The following is a 15,942-nucleotide window of genomic DNA, read 5'->3' as shown; positions in this document are numbered from 1 at the left end:
TAGGGAAGGGAGGGGGTAAGGGGAAGAGATCAACCAAAGGACTTGTATGCATGCATATAAGCCAAACCAATGGACATGGACAACAGGGGGATGAGAGCATGAGTGGGGGGGAGGTGTTAATGGGGAGGATCAGGACACATTTGTAATACCTTAACTAATAAAGAATTAAAAAAAAAAAACTCCCAACAGACAAATGTCCAGGGCCAGATAGCCTCACTGGTGAATTCTACCAAACATTCAAAGAGGAATTAATAATACCAGTCCTTCGCAAACCCTCCCAAAAAACTGAAGAGAACATTTCTAAACTCATTTTATGAGGCAAGCATTACCCTGACACAAAAACCAGTCAACGACTCTACAGAACAAAAGAAAATTACAGGCCAATATAACTGATGAACAAAGATGCAATAATCCTCAACAAAGTATTAGCAAGCTGTAATAAACATAACATTAAAAGGATCATAAACCATGATAAAATGGGGTTTATTCCATGGATACAAGGATAGTTCAACATCTATAAATTTCAACATTAACAAAATGAAGGATTAAAATCATATGATCATCTCAATAGATGAAGAAAAACATTTGACAAAATCCAACATTCCTTACTGATAAAAACTCTCAACAAAGTGGGTATTGGTAGGAATGTTGCTCAACATAATAAAGAGCATATATGACAAGCCCACAGTTAATATCATACTCAACAAAAAACTGAGATCAGAAACAAGAGGATGCCCACTCTCATCACTTTTATTCCAGACTAGAGGCCCAGTGCATGACATTCATGCATTGGGATGGGGGGTGTCTCAGCCCGGCCTGAGCCCTTTTACTGTCCAGGAGCCCTGGGGGGACGTCCAACTGCCATCTGTTGGACATCCTCAGTGCTCACACGGAGGTGGGAGAGGCTTCAGCCACTGCTGCTGCGCTCACCAGCTGTCAGTCCAGCTTCTGGCTGAGCAGCACTCCCCCTGTGGGAGTGCACTGACCACCAGGGGACAGCTCCTGCATTGAGCATCTGCCCCCTGGTGGTCAGTATGTGTCATAGCGACTGGTCATTCCATTCTTTGGTCAATTTGCATATTACCCTTTTATTATATGGGATAGTATTTGAAGTACTAGCCAGACCAATTGAGCAAGAAAAGGAAATGAAAGGGGTATTCTCAACAGCAGGATTTAGCGGCTGGCCTTGCCTTGGCTCCCAAGGGGCTCAGGTGAAGAGTGCCAGGTGGGGCAACCTGTCCCTTGCCCTTCCTCTCCGTGGGCAGAGGTCGACTCGGGAGGAGCGAGGGTCACAGAGCTGGTGGCTGGATCTGAGGAACTGTCCCTTGGGGTGAAATAGCAGGGCTCCCCCTGCTTCTAAGGGACTGGAAGTGCCCCTAAGTGGGCACATTTGTGTCCCTGGTGAACCTGTTTGTGGAGTGCAAGAGAATTTGGGATGGGCCAGTGTCCCTCCAGCCTTGCCCTTAGCTGCCATTTGGGCAGCTTTTTTACTTCAGGGGATTTCAGTCACAGCAACATGCTGGGTCCAGTTTTGAAGAATGATTTGTGAAGCTGGTGTGGGTCAGCATCATCACGGCACTTCATTGACCATGGATTCTTATGATATCCCAGAAGTGACTCCCAAACGAAGTGCATCCTCAAGGCTTAAAGATCGCTTTATAGGTGCCACCCCTCTGCAAAAGCAGTTAGAATCAGTCAGGAAGCTGACTTGATTTGTCCCACCTTCACCTCAAAGGAAAATTCCCCAATGTTCACAGTTGCATTCCTTCTACATAAGCAATGGACTTTGTACAGTTTAACTCCCCCGTATGAGTTCTCCTACACTAATCTCAAAGAGTACTCTAAATTTCTGAGTGCATTTATTGTTGCTGAAAAGCAAAAAGGACTTGCTGTGGAAGTGGGAGAAGACTTGAACATCAAAATGATTTTCTCTACTCTCCTGGGAATGAAAGCAACACAATGGGACCCTGATGCATTTCTCATCCAGATTCTGTCAAACTCTCAATTGCCATCTGAGAACAGAGAAGGTAAAGTGTTATGGACTGGTTGGTTCTGCTGTATCTTTGGAGACTGTTCTGGAGACTGTTTCAGAAGACTTCACCAGTCTACCCTTATTCCTTGCAAATGAAGCAAAGACTAATTCAGCCTTAATTGGAAACTGGTTTCAGGAAACTTTTGGCTGTCATTTCAGTCCCTTAGCAATCAATGCGTTTAATCTTTTCTGGATGGTGGCTATGTAGACTGCATGCTAAATGGACCTCAACTTGAACAGCCATACCAGGACATATCCCCTTAAATTGATGTTAAAAACTGTGAGCTGTCTTAACAACCATCATGTACTGGGCTTTTTTTTTGCTTTAGGAATCTGGCAAATTGCAGGGGCTTACAATGTGGGCTGAAGAAATGAGTACAATCCAGATCATGCTTACACAGTTAAGTTATTGGTTATAGATAACTTGAGTTACTTGAATATTTCATCCTTTCGGTCAAAAGATCGGCTAGGACTAGATTTAGGAATAGATGTCATAGGACAAGATCCCCTAGGCCAGTGGTCGGCAAACTCATTAGTCAATAGAGCCAAATATCAACAGTACAACGATTGAAATTTCTTGTGAGAGCCAATTTTTTTAAACTTAAACTATATAGGTAGGTACAATGTTATTAACTTAATTAGGGTACTCCCAAGGCTTATGAAGAGCCATGCTCAAGGGGCCAAAGAGCCGCATGTGGCTCACGAGCCGCAGTTTGCCAACCACGGGCCTATACCAACTTCTGATCCAGGTCATCCCGACTTCTGCACATGGGCCACGAAGTTTCAATCACACTGTACATGCGCAACCGCATGTGGTATTTTGTGGAAGAGCCACACTCAAGGGGCCAAAGAGCCGCATGTGGCTCGCGAGCCGCAGTTTGCCAACCACTGCCCTAGGCCACTGCCACCACCACGCAAATAGAAGTAGGATATAAGGGGAACAAATGCCTGGATGGAATGGATTAAATATTCTGTACACACCCTAAATAAAAGCAACTGTTATGCTTGCGTGGCAGGAAGGCCAGAGGCCCAAGTGGTCGCATTTCCATTCAGATGGACCTCAGACAGTAATGGGATGGAATATGTGCTTGCTTTGTACCTAGAGGAAACCGCCTGGGCAAACGCTTCCTGTAAGACTCTTGCCCTGTTGTTCCCATTCAACAGAGGTAAAGAGCAAGGACCCCAAAAATGATCCGGCTCCCCATCCTCCAATGTAAACTATACCTCCTGCCTCTTAAGGGGGGTTGGGGGATGGGGAACAGTGCTTGGAGTTTATGAGAAATTTATCCGGATGTGGAAATGGCCGAGTATCCTCAGAAGCCAATCATGCTACACTGTCGATACCCCATGCTGATGTCTGGTGGTGTTATGGGGAACCCTGACTTGGACCTTGCCCAGCAATGGAGCGGAACTTGCGTTCTGATACAATTGGCTATCCCTTTCACATTGACATATCGTAAACCTTTTTCAATGGACAGAGAGACTAGGAAGAGGAGAGAGAGTCCAGGGGGCTCCTTTGATCCCCATATACACACAGATCCCATTGGGGTTCCAGGAGGAGTGCCAAAGGAGTTTAAGGCTAGAAATCAGATTGACGCAGGGTTTGAGTCTGTCCTGTGCTGATGGCCACTGTGAACAAGAATGTGGTGGATTAATTCTATTTACTAGAACCAGCAAAGGCTTGTTAACTACACTTGAGACACAGTTAAAGGGATAGCTGAACAGCTAGATGCCAACAGCAGGATGACCTGGGAGAACAGGTGCCGGGAGCCGGTCCATCCTTGCTGTTTCAAGGGACCTGGCATATATGGCATATTGTTCTTAATATGTTTGCTCACCTTCTTGGCACTATGTGTTTTAACCAAGGTCACCTCTCTGAGAAAGGTTGTTTCCCCAGGTAGGGATTTTCCCCTGAAGTTAGGGAGGGAATAAAACCCCTTAACTAAGTACCAGGCGGGTAATTAATCACTTTAACTATGAACAATCATGCTTAAGCTACATAATCTTTACTCCCTGGAATGGAGATAAGAAACGCCCTAACCTTTGGAATAGAGATTGATAGGATTGGAATCAACTGGTATAAATACAGATGTAACAAGACAACAGGACACAGAACCTAGACACAGAACCTACACAGAACCTAGAGACAGAAGAACTTCGCTGGAGAGAACATGGCAAAAGATCCTGGACAGAAACTGGCCACAGAACCTAGAGACAGAACCAAGTGAGAGAACCTGGCTGAAGATCCTAGAGACAGAACCTGGCTACAGAACCTGGATAGAACATAGCAAGAGAACCCAACTATGCTGATCAACTGAACGCTGCCTCTGTGTCATTCCTTCTTCGCCGACTCCGTCCACACCTTTGGGGACCCCTGGACCTGCTGGGGTTGGACCCCAGCAAACAGGTTGGCCTAGGATATGATTCTGGCAGAAAAAGGAGGAATATGTGTAATCTTGGGGGTCACTGCTATACATTCATCCCTGACAACACAGTCAGACGGACCCTCACTGAGGCTCTAAAGCATTGGCAACTTTAGCTGACGAGTGAGTAAGAATCCTGGAAGTGAGGATCCTTTCTCTGATTTACGAGAGCAGTGGTCGGCAAACCGCAGCTCGCAAGCCACATGCGGCTCTTTGACCCCTTGAGTGTGGCTCTTCCACAAAATACCATGTGTGGGCATGCACGTACAGTGCAATTGAAATTTCGTGGCCCATGCACAGAAGTCGGTTTTCGGCCTGGGCGAGTCTATTTTGAAGAAGTGGCATTAGAAGAAGTGGGGGGTATCTGGTCGGTCAGGCGACCGGAGACATGGCCCAGGAGGGCCACGGGATACGCAGTGCGGGGGAGGTACATTCATTGTTTTAAGGTACATTCGCTGAGGTTGACCCCTTCCAACTCTTCCATCCACACTCGTCTATCTGAAACAAGTATACAAGACGAGTGTGGATGGGAGAGTTGGAAGGGGTCGACCTCAGCGAACGTACCTCAATCAGATTAAGTACGTTTTTAACAAAGGCCAGCTTAGGGGTACCCTAATTTAGTTAATAACAATGTACCTACCTATATAGTTTAAGTTTAAAAAATTTGGCTCTCAAAAGAAATTTCAATCGTTGTACTGTTGATATCTGGCTCTATTGACTAATGAGTTTGCCGACCACTGCACTAGAGCAATGGTTTGGAAAGTGGAAGGGAGTGATAGTATCCACTTTCACCTCTTTTTTTTTTTGTTAATATATTTTATTGATTTTTTTTTACAGAGAGGAAAGTGAGAGGGATAGAGAATTAGAAACATCGATGAGAGAGAAACATCGATCAGCTGCCTCTTCACACGCCCCCCCAATGGGGATGTGCCCGCAACCAAAGTACATGCCCTTGACCGGAATCGAACCTGGGACCCTTCATTCTGCAGGCCAACACTCTATCCACTGCGCCAAACCGGGTCGGGCCACTTTCATCTCTTTGATTAGGAGTTACAGTGATGGGATGTTACATCATCCCATGTATTATCCAAAGGTTAACTGAAACTGCATTGACCAAACAGCAAATTACTCTTCTCCTAGACCAGTGGTTCTCAACCTTCCTAATGCCATGACCCATTAATACAGTTCCTCATGTTGTGGTGACCCCCAACCATAAAATTATTTTTGTAGCTACTTCATGACTGTAATTTTGCTACTGTTATGAATCATAATGTAAATATCTGATATGCAGGATGTATTTTCACTGTTACAAATTGAACATAATTAAAGCATAGTGATTAATCACAAAAACAATATATAATTATATATGTGTTTTCCGATGGTCTTAGGCGACCCCTGTGAAAGGGTCGTTCGACCCCCAAAGGGATCGTGACCCACAGGTTGAGAACCGCTGTCCTAAACAATGCAGAGCATGAGTCAATGAATGTCAGCCGAATTTGAAAAAAAAAACCAACAGTTTAAATAAAGAAAAGGGGGGAATTGTGAAACTAAAAAAGTCATCTTTTCTGTCAAAGAACAGTTTAGACAGCCATCATTTTGGACTGTGTGACTTGGCAGCCACCATTTTGGCCTCATGACTTGCAGCTCCCCTGGGAGCCACAATCTTGAAACTGCAAAGGCCAATACCTCCCTTTGAATTCGCTAATCTCAAAAGACTGTGTGCCTGAGCTCCAATCAAGAGTGAGGGACAAGAACCAACAAAGAAGGCGACCGGGAGGAAGGTAGGGAGGGAGAGAGTGTGAGAACGCGAGGGAGTGATAGAGGAGTGTGTGGATGTGTGGTGTGTGTGTGTGTGTGTGTGTGTGTGTGTGTGTGTGTATGAGCTAGGGACAGTTAGATTCTGCAGGTCTTCTAAGGGGCTGCTACACCGGGCAGTCTTAGACAGCGGAGCCCCGCTCCCAGCGTGGACACTCCTGGGCGGTCAGCGCGGGCACAGAGACCATGCCATCTTGAGAAACAGCGCTGCTTGAGACTAGGATCCTGGCCTCAGCACCACCCAGTCTGGTCTTAGATGCAAACCAGGACCCTGTAGCCACTGGGGACAGAGACCTGCAACCACAGCTACAGACCCACGGACACCAAGAATCCAGACATCCCCACGGCAGATCTCTGTGAGTAACAGAGCCCACCCCCTCCCCGCAGGCTTGGGGGCAGCACGAGAGTAACTGATAGACTCACCCCTTGCCCGGGCCTCAATGCTGCTACAGGAACCTTAGCCTGGAAGCGTGCGAACACCTTGAACTTGTCCCGCGAAGCACAGGCTACGGGAACCTTAGCCTGGGAGCTAACGCGCGAACACTGGGAACTGGTCCCCTGCAGGACGGGCTACAGGAACCTTAGCCTGGGAGCTAAAGCGCAAACACTGGGAACTGGTCCCCTGCAGCACGGGCTACAGGAAACTTAGCCTGGGAGCTAAAGCGCGAACACTGGGAACTTGTTCCCTGCAGCACAGGCCCTGAGACCCCGATTCTCTGGGCAGGAGGCAGCACCAAGCACCAGTGATTTGACTGTGCTTCTTATCACCTGTGCCTGGGATCCCTGATTCCCTGTGCATTCAAACTAAGAGCCAGTGACTCCAATTCTTGGTGCATGTGCACACAGGGACCCTGATTCTCAATGTGAGGCTGCGCGAAGCAACAGAGACTCTCATACTGGATTCTTCGGGAAATCTGACTCCTGGCGCACACTACAGGGCTCTGTTTTTCAACACACTCCAGGGGGTCTCTTTTTCAGCATGGTGCAGGCGGGGTCCCTGATTTTAAGTGCGCACACGAGGCCACATTGAGCGCTGGTAACCCTGACTCTGAGCAGCCTGGTTCCCACCAACCCACAACCACACACCTTAGTGTCAGAGCTCTTCAGTGACACTAGGGTGGTGGGAAGCTCCCACTGCACACGGCCCAGGATCACGCAACTCGACGTTTGAACCATCTGGAGATAGTCAGAATGGGGAGACGACACAACCCCCAGAGGAAAGAACATGAGGAGTCGCCAAGAAAGGAAATTAATGAAATTTAAGCCTCCAACATGACAGAAAAAGAACTTAGAGTAATGGTTGTACAATTCATTCACTGGATGGATGACAAAATCAACAACCTATGCAAGAATCAGGAAGAAATGAAAAGTGATGTAGCTGCCAACAAAACCATCATGGAAGGTTTCAACAGTAGGCTAGAAGAAGCAGGGGACCGAATTAGTGAGTTAGAAGATAAGGCAGAGAAACAAGCTCAATCTGAACAGCAACTGGAGAAAAAAATTAAAAAGCAGGAGGAGAGCCTAAGGGAGCTTTGGGACATGAAACGAAGTAACATACGCATAATAGGGCTGCCAGAAGGACAAGAAGAGCATCAAGGATTAGAAAATCTATTTGAAGAAATAATGACAGAAAACTTCCCAAATATGGGGAAGAAAAAAGTTACACAAGTACAGAGAGTCCCAAGCAAGATGAACCCCAAAAGACCCACACCAAGACACGTCATAATAACAATGGCAAAAGTACATGACAAAGGGAGAATCTTAAAGGCTGCAAGAGAGAGACAGAGAGTTACCTACAAAGGCTCCCCCATCAGATTATCAAATGATTTCTCAACAGAAACACATCAAGCTAGAAGGGAATGGAGGAGGTATAGAAAGTCTTGCAAAGCAAAGTACTGAATCCAAGAATACTCTCTCCAGCAAGACTATCAATCAAAATTGAAGGGGAAATCAGGAGCTTTGCAAACAAAAAAAGGCTAAGGGAATTTATCACTACCAAGCCAGTAATGCAAGAAATGCTAAAGGGAATACTGTAAAAAGAAGAAGTATAAAGGTAAGAAAGAACACAGGCACAAAAATAGGAATGACTACAAGCAAGTACCTTTCAATAATAACTTTAAATGTAAACGGACTAAATGCTCCAAACAAAAGACACTGAGTGGCTGAATGGATAAAAAAACATGACCCATATATATGCTGTCTACAAGAGACTCAGCTCAGAATAAGGGACTCACACAGACTGAAAGTGAAGGGATGGAAAAATATCTGTCAGGCAAATGGAAATGAAAAAAAAAAAAAAAAGCTGGGGTAGCAATAGTTATATCTGACAAAATAGACCTCAAAGTGAAGGCCGTAACAAGAGATAAGGAAAGCCACTTCATAATACGAAAAGGATCAATACAACAAGAGGGTATAACCCTGATAAACATATATGTACCCAATGCAGGAGCACCCAAATATGTAAAAAATCTCCTAGAAGATAACAAGGGAGAGATCAACAACAACACAATCATAGTAGGGGACTTAAACACACCACTGACATCACTGGATAAATCCTTTAGAAAAAAAAATCAGCAAAGAAACAGCAATCCTAAATGACTCGCTAGATCAGATGGACTTAATTGACATCTTCAGAACATTTCACCCCAAAGCCACAGAATATATGTTCTTCTCAAGTGCACATGGGTCATTTTCAAAAATAGAGCACATGCTGGGTCACAAGCAAAGTCTCCCCAAATTCAAGAAGACTGAAATCATACCAAGCATCTTCTCAGATCACAATGGCATAATATTAGAAATAAACTTAAATAAAAACGATCCAAAAAACCCAAACACTTGGAAGCTGAATAACATGCTACGAAATAATGATTGGGTTACCAATGAGATCAAAGAAGAAATTAAAAACACCCTGGAAAATAATGGCAATAAAAGCACAACAATCCAAAATCTATGGGACAAAATTAAAGTAGTCCTGAGAGGGAAGTTTATAGCTCTACAGGACTGCCTCAAAAAACAAAAAATTATAGTAAATCATCTAACTCTACAACTCAAAGAATTAGAAAGAGAGCAGCAAGAAAAGCTGAGAGTGAGCATAAAGAAGGAGATGATAAAGATTAGAGCAGAAATAAATGACATAGAGACCAAAAAAACAATACATAAGATCAATGAAACCAAGAGCTGGTTCTTTGAAAGGATAAACAAAATTGATAAACCTCTAGCCAGATCACCAAGAAGCAAAGAGAGAGGACCCAAATAAACACAATTAGAAATGATAGAGGCGAAATAACAACAGATCCCACAGAAATAAAAATGATTATTTAAAAATACTATGGACAACTCTACAACAAAATAGACAACCTGGAGGAAATGGACATATTCCCAGAAAAATACAATCTTCCAAAACTCAATCAAGGAAGAATCTAAAAATCTCAATAGGCCAATAACTATGGAAGAAATTAAAGCAGTCATCAAAAAGCTTCCAGCAAATAAAAGCCCAGGGCCAGATGGCTTCACAGGGGAGTTTTACCAAACATTCAAGGAAGAACTAAAACTTATCCTCCTCAGACTATTCCAAAACATTCAAGAGGAAGGAACACTTCCAAGCTCATTCTATGAAGCCAGCATCACCCTAATACCAAAAGCAGGTAAACACAACACAATGAAAGGGAATTACAGGCCAATATCCCTCATGAACATAGATGCCAAAATACTCAACAAAATTCTAGCAAATAGGATCCAGCAGTACATCAGAAAGATCATACACCATGACCAAGTAGGATTTATCCCGGAGATGAAAGGATGGTATAATATAGGCAAATCAATAAACGTGATACATCACATAAACAAATTGAGAGATAAAAACCACATAGTCATATCAATTGACGCAGGAAATGCATTTAACAAAATTCAACACCGTTTCTTGATAAAAATTCTCAGCAAGGTAGGAATAGAGGGATCATACTTCAACATAATAAAAGCCATATATGACAAACCCACAGCCAACATCATAATCAATGGGCAAAAACTAAAACCATTTCCCCTAAGAACAGGAACAAGACAGGGATGCCCCCTATCACCACTCCTGCTCAATATAGTACTGGAAGTACTAGCCACTGCGATCAAACAAGAAGAAGAAATAAAAGGCTTCTAAATTGGAAAAGAAGAAGTAAAATTGTCCTTGTTGCAGATGACATGATACTGTACATAGAAAACCCTAGACTCCATCAAAAAATTATTAGACTTAATAAATGAATTCAGCAATGTAGCAGGATACAAAATTAATGCCAAGAAATCTATGGCATTGCTCTACACCAATAGTGAACTTACAGAAAGTGAGACTAAAAAAGCAATCCCATTTACCATCACACCAAAAAAATTAAGATACCTAGGAATAAAGTTAACTACAGAGATAAAAGACTTATTTGCAAAAAACTGCAGGACACTGAAAAAAGAGATAGAGGAAGACATAAACAGATGGAAGAACATACCGTGTTCATGGATTGGTAGAATCAACGTCATCAAAATGTCCATACTACCCAAAGCAATCTATAGATTCAATGCAATCCCCATTAAATTACCAACGGCATATTTCACAGATCTAGAACAAACGTTTCAAAAATTCATCTGGAATAAAAAAAGACCTCGAATAGCTGCAGCATTCCTGAGAAACAAGAACAAAGTAGGTGGGATCTCAAGACCAGATATCAAGCTGTATTACAAAGCCACTGTTCTTAAAACAGCTTGGTACTGGCACAAGAACAGACATATAGATCAATGGAATAGAATAGAGAACCCAGAAATCAACCAAAACCACTATGCCCAATTAATATTCAACAAAGGAGGCAAGAGCATACAATGGAGTCAAGACAGTCCTTTCAATGAATTGTGTTGGGAAAATTGTACAGATACATGCAAAAAGATGAAACTAGACCACCAACTCACACCATACACAAAAATAAACTCAAAATGGATAAAGGACTTAAATGTAAGACGGGAAACCATAAAAATACAAGAGGAATCCATAGGCAGCGAAATCGCAAACATATTCTGAACGAATTTCTTCTCTGATACTGCTCCTAGGGCAATGGAAACTAAAGAGAAAATAAACAAATGGGTCTACATCAAAATAAAAAGCTTTTCACAGCAAAGGAAACCATCAACAAAAGAACAAGAAATCCCACTGCATGGGAGAACATATTTGCCAACGATATCACCGATAAGGGTTTAATCTCCAACATTTACAGGGAACTCATGAAACTTAACAAAAGGAAGATAAACAATCCTATCAGAAAGGTGGCAATGGACCTAAATAGACACTTTTCGAAAGAGGACATACTGAAGGCCGAAAGACATATGAAAACATGCTCAAAGTCACTAATTATACGAGAGATGCAAATCAAAACAACAATGCAGTATCATCTCACACCTGTCAGAATGGCTCTCATCAACAAATCAACAAACAACAAGTGTTGGAGAGGATGTGGAGAAAAAGGAACCCTTCTGCACTGCTGGTGGGAATGCAGACTGGTGCAACCACTGTGGAGAACAGTATGGAGTTTCCTCAAAAAACTAAAAATGGAACTCCCATTTGACCCAGTGATCCCACTGCTAGGAATATATACCAAGAAGCCAGAAACACCAATCAGAAAGGATATATGCACCCCTATATTCATAGCAGCATAATTCACCATAGCTAAGATTTGGAAACAGTCTAAGTGCCCATCAGCAAATGAGTGGATTAGAAAACTGTGGTACATCTACGTAATGGAATACTACGCTGCGGTAATAAAGAAGGAATTCTTGCTTTTTGCAACAGCATGGATGGAACTGGAGAGCATTAGGCTACATGAAATAAGCCAGTCAGAGAAAGATAAATACCACATGATCTCACTCATTTGTGGAATATAGAGAACAACATAGACTGATGAACAGGGACAGATCCAAAGACAGAGAAACAGCGATCAGACTATCAATCCCCAGAGGGAAAGTAGGGGAGGGTGGAGGTAAGGGGAAGAGATCAACCAAAGGACTTATACGCATGCATATAAGCCAAACCAATGGACATAGACAACAGGAGGATGAGAGCATGAGTGGGGGCTGGGGGAGGCTGGAGGTTAGCGGGGGGATGAGGACACATTTGTAATACCTTAACCAATAAAGAATTTTTTAAAAAAAAGTGAGGGACAGGTCACGTGCATAAGGATTAAAAAGCCAAGCAAACCCCCTGCTCAGTGTGTGCATGCTTACAGACCATATGCTGCACACCCTCATGCTGAAGTGACGATATTTGCCTTGCAAAAAAATAAAAAGGACCATTATGTAGCTACTACTTAATTTCTTTGGTCTATAGTACCGTGTAGCCCTCAAAGTCTGGGTATTTCTTATGCCATACATCCGAAGGATGCAAAAGCTTTGTAGGACAGTGTCGACAAAGCCTCCGGGGAAGTTACCCAGGAGGAAGTTGACTTGTTCATGGACTGCCTTTGTTCACATTTCCAAAGGCATTTCAAAATTCACTTATCAGCCACAAGATTTGTTCATGTATCAACATCTGTAGATTCAGCACACACTAATGGAAAAATTAAGATTCTGTGTCATAAATGCCTTATTGGAGTGTTGTCATATTTGACAGAACAGGCAATTTTTCTAATTGAGTGAGGCCTTGTGGGGATCATAGGTCATGGAATATATACCTTTTTCTCATTGATTATTTGACTAATTGTTATGCTGAGAAGGGACTGCAGCAGAAATGGGCATCCATCTCTGCATTTGTTTCCTCACAGTGCCTTTGGAGGTACCCAGTAAGAGACAAGAAGGATCTAGAACAGAAGGTGGTAAGGGATGAACCACAGCCAGGTGCTTCTGTAATAGTCATGATGATCAAGGGTGCCAATCTCTAGAAAATGCTGAATTGTTATTTGTTGGCCATCTTTCTAAAAAATATATAATGTTTAGTATGTCAAACGTTTAGGGTTCAAATGAGATAGCTCTAATATTCAGTATTTCTGATTTGGGTCTCTAAAACTTTTAATCTTTTGTAAACATTTTACTTGCATTAAGAGAGAATTTCTGTCTTGTAAAGACATTTTCCTAGCACAATTTTGCTGTAGAGAACTAGCAATCAAAAAATCCTCTGCAAATGAAACTAAAAATGAATATGGATTTTTTAAAGCCACTAATATGCTTCTGGTTTTAATATTATTCAGTTCTTATTGCAATGTTGAATTAAATGTATTCACTTTTAAAATGAAGCAATGTCTTGGTGACAGATTTTTAATTAATGTTTCAGGAATGGGAAGTCATGGGCTTTTTTTCTCTAGCACAAAGGTTACAAACCAACAATTACAGAGAGTCATAAAAATTGTACATATGGAAGGCAGAGATTTTCTTCATGTCCCCAATTTTGCTTTAGCACAGTGCTTGGTAAATATCTGTAGATAAAATGAATGAAATTTAATCAATTCTTCCATTTTGCAGATAAAATTTACCAACTTTAGAAACTTGCCCTAGAGGTTATATCTAAACCTCTTCTTTTTACTGAGTACAGAAAAGTTTTGTTTTACTTTAGAAACCATGTTTTTAAAAACTCTTGTTTGGAGGAAAATAATTTTAATAGGCTACTAGTCTAAAAAAACAAAACAAGCTTCTGGAGTGTGGCATTGTTTTACGTTAGGAACATGAGAGGTAGTAGAAAAAGCATGGGCTTTGGAGTCAGACATTCATTCATTCAATTAATATTAAGCTCCTACTGTGTACTTAGTATTTGGTAATGGGAATATAGCAGTGAAGACAAAAAAGATCCCTGCACTGTGGAAATTACATTCTAATGGAGGAAGGCAAAAGATAATTTCATATAGAGATAAACACAATAAAGTAAGTAAGGCAGTGAGATGGAAAAAAGGATGAGTGGGATGGGCCTACTTTACTTACAGTTATCAAAGAAGGGCTCTCTGAGGAAGTGACAGGGGAGCTGAGTCCTGAGTAAGGAGCAGGAACTAGCCACATGAAGACCTAAGGACAAGTGTGCTAGGCAGGTGACACTGCAGGAGTGAAGGCCTTGGGACAGATAAGGGCTCAATTTGAGGAACAAAGGGAATCTGTATGGCTGAAGTACAGTGAGTAAGAGTGGAGTAGTGCGAGATGAAACTGAAGAGATTGTGCACCAGAAACTTCTTCCGTGGTGCTATGACTCTCAACTTTTGGCTGGGCACATGGCTGCCCAGAAACAGGATGACATTTTCTAGCCTTTCTCAGAGGTTTCTAAGTTCTGACCCATATAAGTGGAAGCGTTATGTAGAGCTTCTAGGAATCTTCCTTAAAACACAGCAGGCATGTACCCCTTGCTCTTTTCTTCTTCCAACTATGCTGATTGGCACACATGTAATGACTGGTACTCTAGCTGCTCTTTTAGGTCACAAGGATGAGGGTCAGGTCCTAAGGACCAGGAAACATGGCCTGGAAGGAGTTTGTGCCCTGAGGACTTTATATATATAAATATATATATATATTTTGATTGATTTCAGCCTCCTACATGCCCCCTACTGGGGGTCGAGCCGCAACCCGGGCATGTGCCCTTAACCAGAATTGAACCTGGGACCCTTCAGTCCCCAGGCCGATGCTCTAAACACTGAAACAAACCTATTAGGGCCCTGAGAACTTCTTGAAGCTGAACCTTGTACCAACCTTGGGAGGTCTTCCCCCAGACATGTGTGTCAGAGAAGTAAACTTCCATCTTGTTTTGAGCTATTGCTGTTTGGGTCTCTTGCTCATAACCAAACCTAATCATAATACCTAGAGACAGGATTCCCATCATCTCAGTTTTCATAGGTACTGTGAAGAAATTGGATTTTATCCTAAATGCAATGGGAAACCCCTGAAGCAGGAGAGTAATATGACCCACTTTCTATTTTATAAGTTATTGAATAAATTGTACATAGACAAGAGTGGAAGAGGGAAAACAGTTAAAGGGGTGTTAGAAATGGTACAGACCCTATGGAGAAGTTAGTGTATAGTATGCTCTCCTTTATAGAAGGAATGGAGGAATATGTGTGTGTATTTCCTTATGTTAAAAAAATGGAAGGGACAAACCAAAAACTAATAAAAATGGTTACTAATAGGAGAAAGGAAGGAATTGGAGAGAGGAGAAAGGAATGCAAGTTAGGGCTTCTTTGAATGTTCCATTTATAGTTTGGAACCATATAAGTGGTTTATATAACTACTAGAGGCCCAGTGCATGAAATTCGTGCATGGGGGGTGTCCCTCAGCCAAGCCTGCACCCTCTCCAAGCTGGGGATGTCCAGCCGCTTGTTTGGACCCAATCCCAATGGCATAAAAGGGCAGTCAGACATCTCCATCACAATCTAAGACTGCTGGCTCCCAACCACTCACCTGCTTGCCTGCCTGATTGCCCCTGACGGAATCTGCCTGCCAGCCTGATCATGCCCTAAACCAGCCCTGGGCAAACTATGGCCCGCGGGCCGGATCCGGCCCATTTGAAATGAATAAAACTAAAAAAAAAAAAAAGACCGTACCCTTTTATGTAATGATGTTTACTTTGAATTTATATTAGTTCACACAAACACTCCATCCATGCTTTTGTTCCGGCCCTCCGGTCCAGTTTAAGAACCCATTGTGGCCGTCGAGTCAAAAAGTTTGCCCACTCCTGCCCTAACC

General features: G+C 42.6%; 1 protein-coding gene and 1 pseudogene across 3 annotated transcripts in view; one reads left to right on the top strand and one right to left on the bottom strand.

Moving 5' to 3' along the window:
* OPHN1 (oligophrenin 1) overlaps positions 1-15,942 on the bottom strand; it is a 571,284-nt gene that overhangs the window by 514,430 nt on the left and 40,912 nt on the right. The gene's annotated exons all lie outside the window — the stretch shown is intronic.
* LOC132224447 (centromere protein L-like) lies at positions 1,565-12,927 on the top strand (annotated as a pseudogene).

The sequence above is a fragment of the Myotis daubentonii genome, chromosome X (assembly GCF_963259705.1).
Source record: "Myotis daubentonii chromosome X, mMyoDau2.1, whole genome shotgun sequence".
Taxonomy (NCBI): Eukaryota; Metazoa; Chordata; class Mammalia; order Chiroptera; family Vespertilionidae; genus Myotis; species Myotis daubentonii.
This window is presented reverse-complemented; position numbering and strand designations above follow the sequence as displayed.